The sequence below is a fragment of the Erinaceus europaeus genome, chromosome 2 (assembly GCF_950295315.1).
Source record: "Erinaceus europaeus chromosome 2, mEriEur2.1, whole genome shotgun sequence".
Taxonomy (NCBI): domain Eukaryota; kingdom Metazoa; phylum Chordata; class Mammalia; order Eulipotyphla; family Erinaceidae; genus Erinaceus; species Erinaceus europaeus.
The window spans coordinates 171047421-171053607 of NC_080163.1; positions in this window are offsets into that span (position 1 = coordinate 171047421).

Below are 6187 nucleotides of genomic sequence, written 5' to 3' on the forward strand. Positions count from 1 at the left end.
TGGGCACAGTTCAGGTTTGAGTCCTGGCACTGCCTGGGAGATGCTACAGCACTAGAGGAAGACCTGGTGCTGTGGTGTTTCTCTATCTGAAAGAAAAAGGGGGTTGGGTGGTGGTACAGCAGGTTAAGTGCAGGTGGCTCCAAGTGCAAGGACCTGCGTTAAGGATCCCAGTTTGAGCTGTCAGCTCTCCACTTGCAGGGGAGTCACTTCAGAGATGGTGAAGCAGGTCTTCAGGTGTCTGTCTTTCTCTCCTCCTCTCTGTCTTCCCCTCTTCTCTCCATTTCTTTCTGTCCTGTCCAACAACGATGACATCAATAACAACAACAGTAATAACTACAACAATAAAACAAGGGCAACAAAAGGGAAAATAAATAAATATATTTTTAAAAATATTTTTATTTATTATTTATTCCCTTTTGTTGCCCTTGTTGTTTTATTGTTGTAGTTATGATTGATGTCGTTGTTGTTGGATAGGACAGAGAGAAATGGAGAGAGGAGGGGAAGACAAAGAGGAGGAGAGAAAGATAGACACCTCAAGACCTGCTTCACTGCTTGTGAAGCGATTCCCCTGCAGGTGGGGAGCCGGGGGCTCGAACCGGGATCCTTCAGCTAGTCCTTGTGATTTGCGTCACCTGTGCCCAACCCACTGCGCTACCACGGACTCCCAATAAATAAATATTTTTTTAAAAAGAAAGAAAAAGGAGCCCAGTTTGGTGAAATCATGCATGTAGAAGGCCCTGTCTCCTCAAAAAGAAATTGTGCAAAATAGCATATGCTTGGAATTTCACAAATAGCAGCAGGGCATAGTAATCAGGAAAAGATGCAAGAGGAAATCATGCTCATGCTCACAACTTCTGCTTTTTGCAGACTGGATTTTAAAGTTTCTGAATACTGAAAATAGAACATATTTTGACTTTAGGGGAGCTGCTGTTATTTTTTCCCGTTAGGGGGAATGAGAATGGGAGACAAGAGATCATTTCCAATTGGAAATACTGGATTTTGAGAGGTTGTTTTTCACTGCTAATGAACACTCATGCTGATGGTTTTCAGGTTGATGTATGGTGGTGTCTGTGTAGCTGTTTGTTCCAGGATCAAGTTTCTGCTGTAAACAGGAGATTCTGGGATGGACAGACATAGGACATGTTTTGTGGGTCTGCAAATTGGGAGGGAGTTAAGACACAGCTGTATGGTCAGGGCCACACGTGCACCTGTGTCCTAAACTTTCTTTGTTGGGGCTGTTTGAAATCAGATGTCTACTCATCTCTATTTATGATATACAAAGGCTGGGTCTGAGGGCTGGACAGTAGCACATCAGGTTAAAATAACAACAAAAAAAAAAAGAGGGGGAAATGGCCTTCAGGAGTAGTAGATTTGTAGTGCAGGCACCAAGCCCCAGAGATAACCCTGGAGACAAAAAGAAAAAATAAAGAAAGGCTGGGTACTACTATGCAATTCCTGCAAACTCCTGCTTAGAGATTCCTGTCAAGCCCTGTGTGTCATCATATATACATACATACATATATATATGTATATATATGTATGTATGTATATATACCTCCAGGGTTATTGCTGGGACTCAGTTCCTGCACTACGAATCCACTGCTCCTAGAGGCCATTTTCTCCATTTGTTGCCTTTATTGTTCTTGTTATTGTTGCCATTGCTATTGTTGTTGTTGAATAGGACAGAGAGAAATGGAGAGAGAAGGGGAAGACAGAGAAGGGGAGAGAAAGATAGACACCTGCAGACCTGCTTTACCATCTGTGAAGCGACACCCATGCAGATGTGGAGCCAGGGGCTCAAACTGGGATCCCTAGGCCTGTCCTTGTGTTTCGTGCCATGTGTCCTTAACCCAGTGCACTATCCCCAGCCCTTGTGTTTTATATACTTATGTGCATTACATCACAGTATGTGCTTTACATGTGCTGGACACTGCACAGTGCAGTAAATGTACTCACAGCACACTGTGTGCTGTACGAGGTGTAGCAAATGTGTGTGATGCACTAGTAGTCTGCACCACACCGTGCATATATGTATATGGTTCACACAGGAGTGCAGGCTGCATGTACAGTTCATACTGCATAGATCATAAAATATAAGGCCTTGCCTCTTCATGCTGCAGATGAATAATCTGAGCTCAGAAAAGAAGCATCCAAGCAGGTAAAGTGGAGGTGCCTGCTTCCATCACACGTTCAATTCCATCCTGGCTCCCAAGATGTCACAGAGCATCTTCCTTACTGCATAAAGTGTTCTACATGCATCTCCCAAGCACATCACCCCAATTCTTGTGATGCTGCCATTGCTGTGATTCCAATTTTAAAGGTGAAATGGAAACTCAGAGAATTTAAGTAAATGTCAAGAGTCATAAAATAAGTAGCAAAACTCAGACACGGAGCCAAGTCGTCAAGCTCCAAGCTCCGTGGTTTTTCCAGGCTCCTGCAGATTCATTGAGTTTCCTTGTGCTCTGCAGCTTTAATGCCAACCACGGCACTTTGATTTGAAGGATGATGATTCCCTTAAAGTCCTGGAATTCTTTGTTGCTGGTGGTAGGGCTGCATGTGGGGGTCAGAGCACTCACATGCAGCCATGTAGCCGTGATGACCTCATATCCCATCACAAAAGCCCCGAGTCCAGCTCCCCATGGAAGCAGCCCCCAGCCCATCATAGCCCCTGCCAATAATAACCTAGTCACCATGGTCACCAGGATGTCTATATCTTGCTTTCTGACAATGGCTGTTTCATTGCTTTATCACAGGCTAACTGCAGAAGTCCTGAATATACAGATTTTATTTTCATAGGACAGGTGCCCTTTGCTTGGTCCAGGTATCACTGTCTTGGCCTCTGTGGGATGAGTGCAAGGCTCAGAGCTTCCTTAGCCTCTGACATACAGAGGACACAGAGGGCTCTCTCATCTGAAAGCCCCACGGGCTATGCAAATGACAGGAAACTACCCATTACACATGTCTTCAGATTTGAAGGCCCTCTTCTGTCCTTGTGTCCACACACTGCCTTCTTCCCTATCTGTTCACCCTTTTACCCACACTTGAAAATGCCCCTCCCCTCTCAGGAAAACTTGCTGGACTAATGTGAGCAGAAGGAATTGTTTATCTTTCTAGTTGCTACCCTCACAATCTCAGACACTGTATAAAACTCACGTCTAACGCTTCCTAGCCCCATGGGCTCATGTTTCTGACAGCAGGATTCTGTGCATGTTCTCTGCACCCAGATAGCACTGACACCTACTCAGAACTAAACATAATATGTGTCAACATGACAAAGTGCCACATTTAGATGTCGGTCCCTTCTCTTTGTCTACAGGGTGGCCTCACCTCTGGGTGAAGGCACTCCTTATCTGCTCCTCTCAGAGGAGGTTTTAACAGACACATCTCAGGCTTTCTTAGGGAAAAGATCTAATCACAACTAGTTACTGCACTTCAACATCCTCTGAGAGAAGTGATGTAGCAGATGAATGTACTAAGGACAGACTGAACTAGTTAACATGAAAAGTCACCACCACCCTATAGCCTGAGACAGGCCTCAACTGGGAATACTGCACTGTGTGTATCTAGTGGAGAGATAGAGAGACAGACACAGAAAGAGAGAGAGAGAGAGAGATGGAGGGGGCAGGCACAGCAATAGTGCTTATCTGGTATGCAAAGGACGGGAGAATATATGAGAGTGGAAAACATGAACATGATCTCGACTCCCCTTGAATGATCACTGGAGTACAGGAGGGTCTGAACATCTGGTCCCTCATAACCCAAACACCTGTGACCTGATCTGAGAATCACAGAGACACAGAATACAGGACTTGAAAGAGCCCTGAGGGTCATCTGGTTGAACACCTATGAGCCTCAAAAATGAGAGATGCTGAGATATCGCTCAGCTGAGGACCAGATAGGAAGAGAGGTCCTTTACTGAGGGATACACAAGGGTCACCCCGGAGCCCTGGCCCTTTGGAAATGAGTGAGCCACAGGAACAGGAAGAGAGCCCACCAACTCTCTCACAGGGATGGATGTGATCCTGAGCCTTCTGCCTACCACGCGCCTCACTCAGGCCTTGTAGGGACGTATCCTCCAGAGGGCAGGTATCCTGTTATTCCAGAAACCTTCTATCCAGTGTGGAGGGTTTGCTTTATGATGCAGGTGACATTCAAATAAATACACATTAACTGACATCTTTTGAAAGTGGCTTCCCTGGGGAACACGTCATTTCTGAAGAAAAGAATGATCTTTAGACCCAGTCTCTAAAGAGTGGAATTGATGGGAAACTTGAAGCATCAGCTTTGTTGGATGTGACAGGTGCACATTTGATGTCCATTGATGGGTAATGACGGCACAAGATGTGCGGCACAACTGACGGCTCCCAGCACCGGATGAAAGTAAAAGCCCTGTTCCCCCCCTACAGGTCCCACCGCACTTACTAAAGTTCCCTCCATTGACCCTCCTATTGCTAATTCACAGGAGAATGAAACCCAGCATTCTTTCCCCCGCCTCTATCCAGTTTTACAAAACCGTCCCTCTCCTGAAGCACTTCCCGTGGAGGATGAGGCTTTGCTAGAAAAAGAGGCTGCCACATACTACAATCCCGATTGGTGTCCTCCTCCCTTTAATTTCCCTCCCAATACTTATGCCCCTGTTCTCCAGCCTGACCCTCTCCTTGACAATCCTTCTGTCAGGCGGGCACGCTTAGGAGCCCTTACAGGAATTTCCACCCTCCACAAGGTCCTTGCTGACCGGAGAGAGCAGCTTCAATTAATGAAAGAAATAGCTGCAGTTACAGAAGAACTTACATTTTTAGCCTCACCAAAAAACCTAAACCTAATCCCTAAAACTAAAACTAAAACTAAACCATCCAAATCAAAACCGGTTTTGGCTTTCCCTGTTACTGGAAGCCAGGCTCAAACTGGCTAACCGTAACCCCTACGCTCTTCCTTGTCCAGACTGCCTCCCTACACCACCGCCCCTCCGTTTTGTGCTCTGGTCCTTGACTTGGCCAATAATACTGATTAGACCTCCAAGGCTAAAACTCAACTAGCACAAAAAACAGCTTCCCTTAGATAATTAATAGAAGAAAAATGAGAACATTTACAATTACTTAAAGAACTGTGGGCTCTTGATTTGGCACTATCTTAAAACTAGCAAGCAAAAAAAAAAAAGATCCAGCCTTTTTCCCTCTACTCTCAGAAAGCTTTAAACCAGTTCTGAGTGAGATCTTACCTGGCTAGAAAGCTATTTAGAGAAAGAATGAAATCTATCAAACAAGACATTCTCTTTAACTTAAAAGTTATTAATCAGAAAACCAGTACACACTTTTGATAGAAATTTAATGATTTGTTTCTTTAAAACTAAAATGTACCTTAGCCCTGAAAAAAAAATTTCAAAGATTTTTCTCTGTGCGGTGGTAAACTGAGCCCGCCTGTTCCGCCCACACAGCCAATCACGGCACAGAGCTCCTGCTCCACAGATTGGCAAAGACTCCAGTCAATCATTCCCTAGCCACTAATGCCCCTCCTGGGGGGGGGGGGTAGATAGTCTGTGAGTTAGGAATCCGAAAACCAAAGCAGTTTTTCAAAGGGAAAATTTTTCTTTTCACCAAGAATGTATGTTTTAAGTCTGTGCTAACCTTGTTTTCATTAATGTGTGTTAACCCCTAAGTAACTAAAGTTTGTTTTAAGTTTTAAATAAGATTTAGTTAAGCTAAATGTGGTTTTAAAGATCCCGACTCATAGAGTTGGCACACCTTTACCAAAGTAAAATATAGGACAGTTTCGTCCTTCTGACATCTAATATCAGCATCAATTCATTAGTTAAAAGATTTTCTGAGATATCTAGGCATAGTAAAATGCCTCTACAGTCTCTCTCACTCTTGTGAGAATTGTAAATATTACCAGCACCCCAATACCAACTGCCACTCTTTGTTAATTTGTTAATTCCATGCTTGAACTGACTTTCTAATAACCCAGTCAGTGTAGAGCAGTGGCCTTTCCAGGAAAAAAAAGGTTAAACATATTCATGGCCTGATAAAAAAATTTTATTCAACAGATGTGATTCAACAAAATTATTTAGTGTAAAATGATCATCTAAAAGAAATGTTAACAGTAAAAATTTATTTTAACATTTCAGCTATGAGGTTTATCTTAGCTTTTTATGTTACCTATCCAAATCAAAGTGAAAGATCAATTAAGT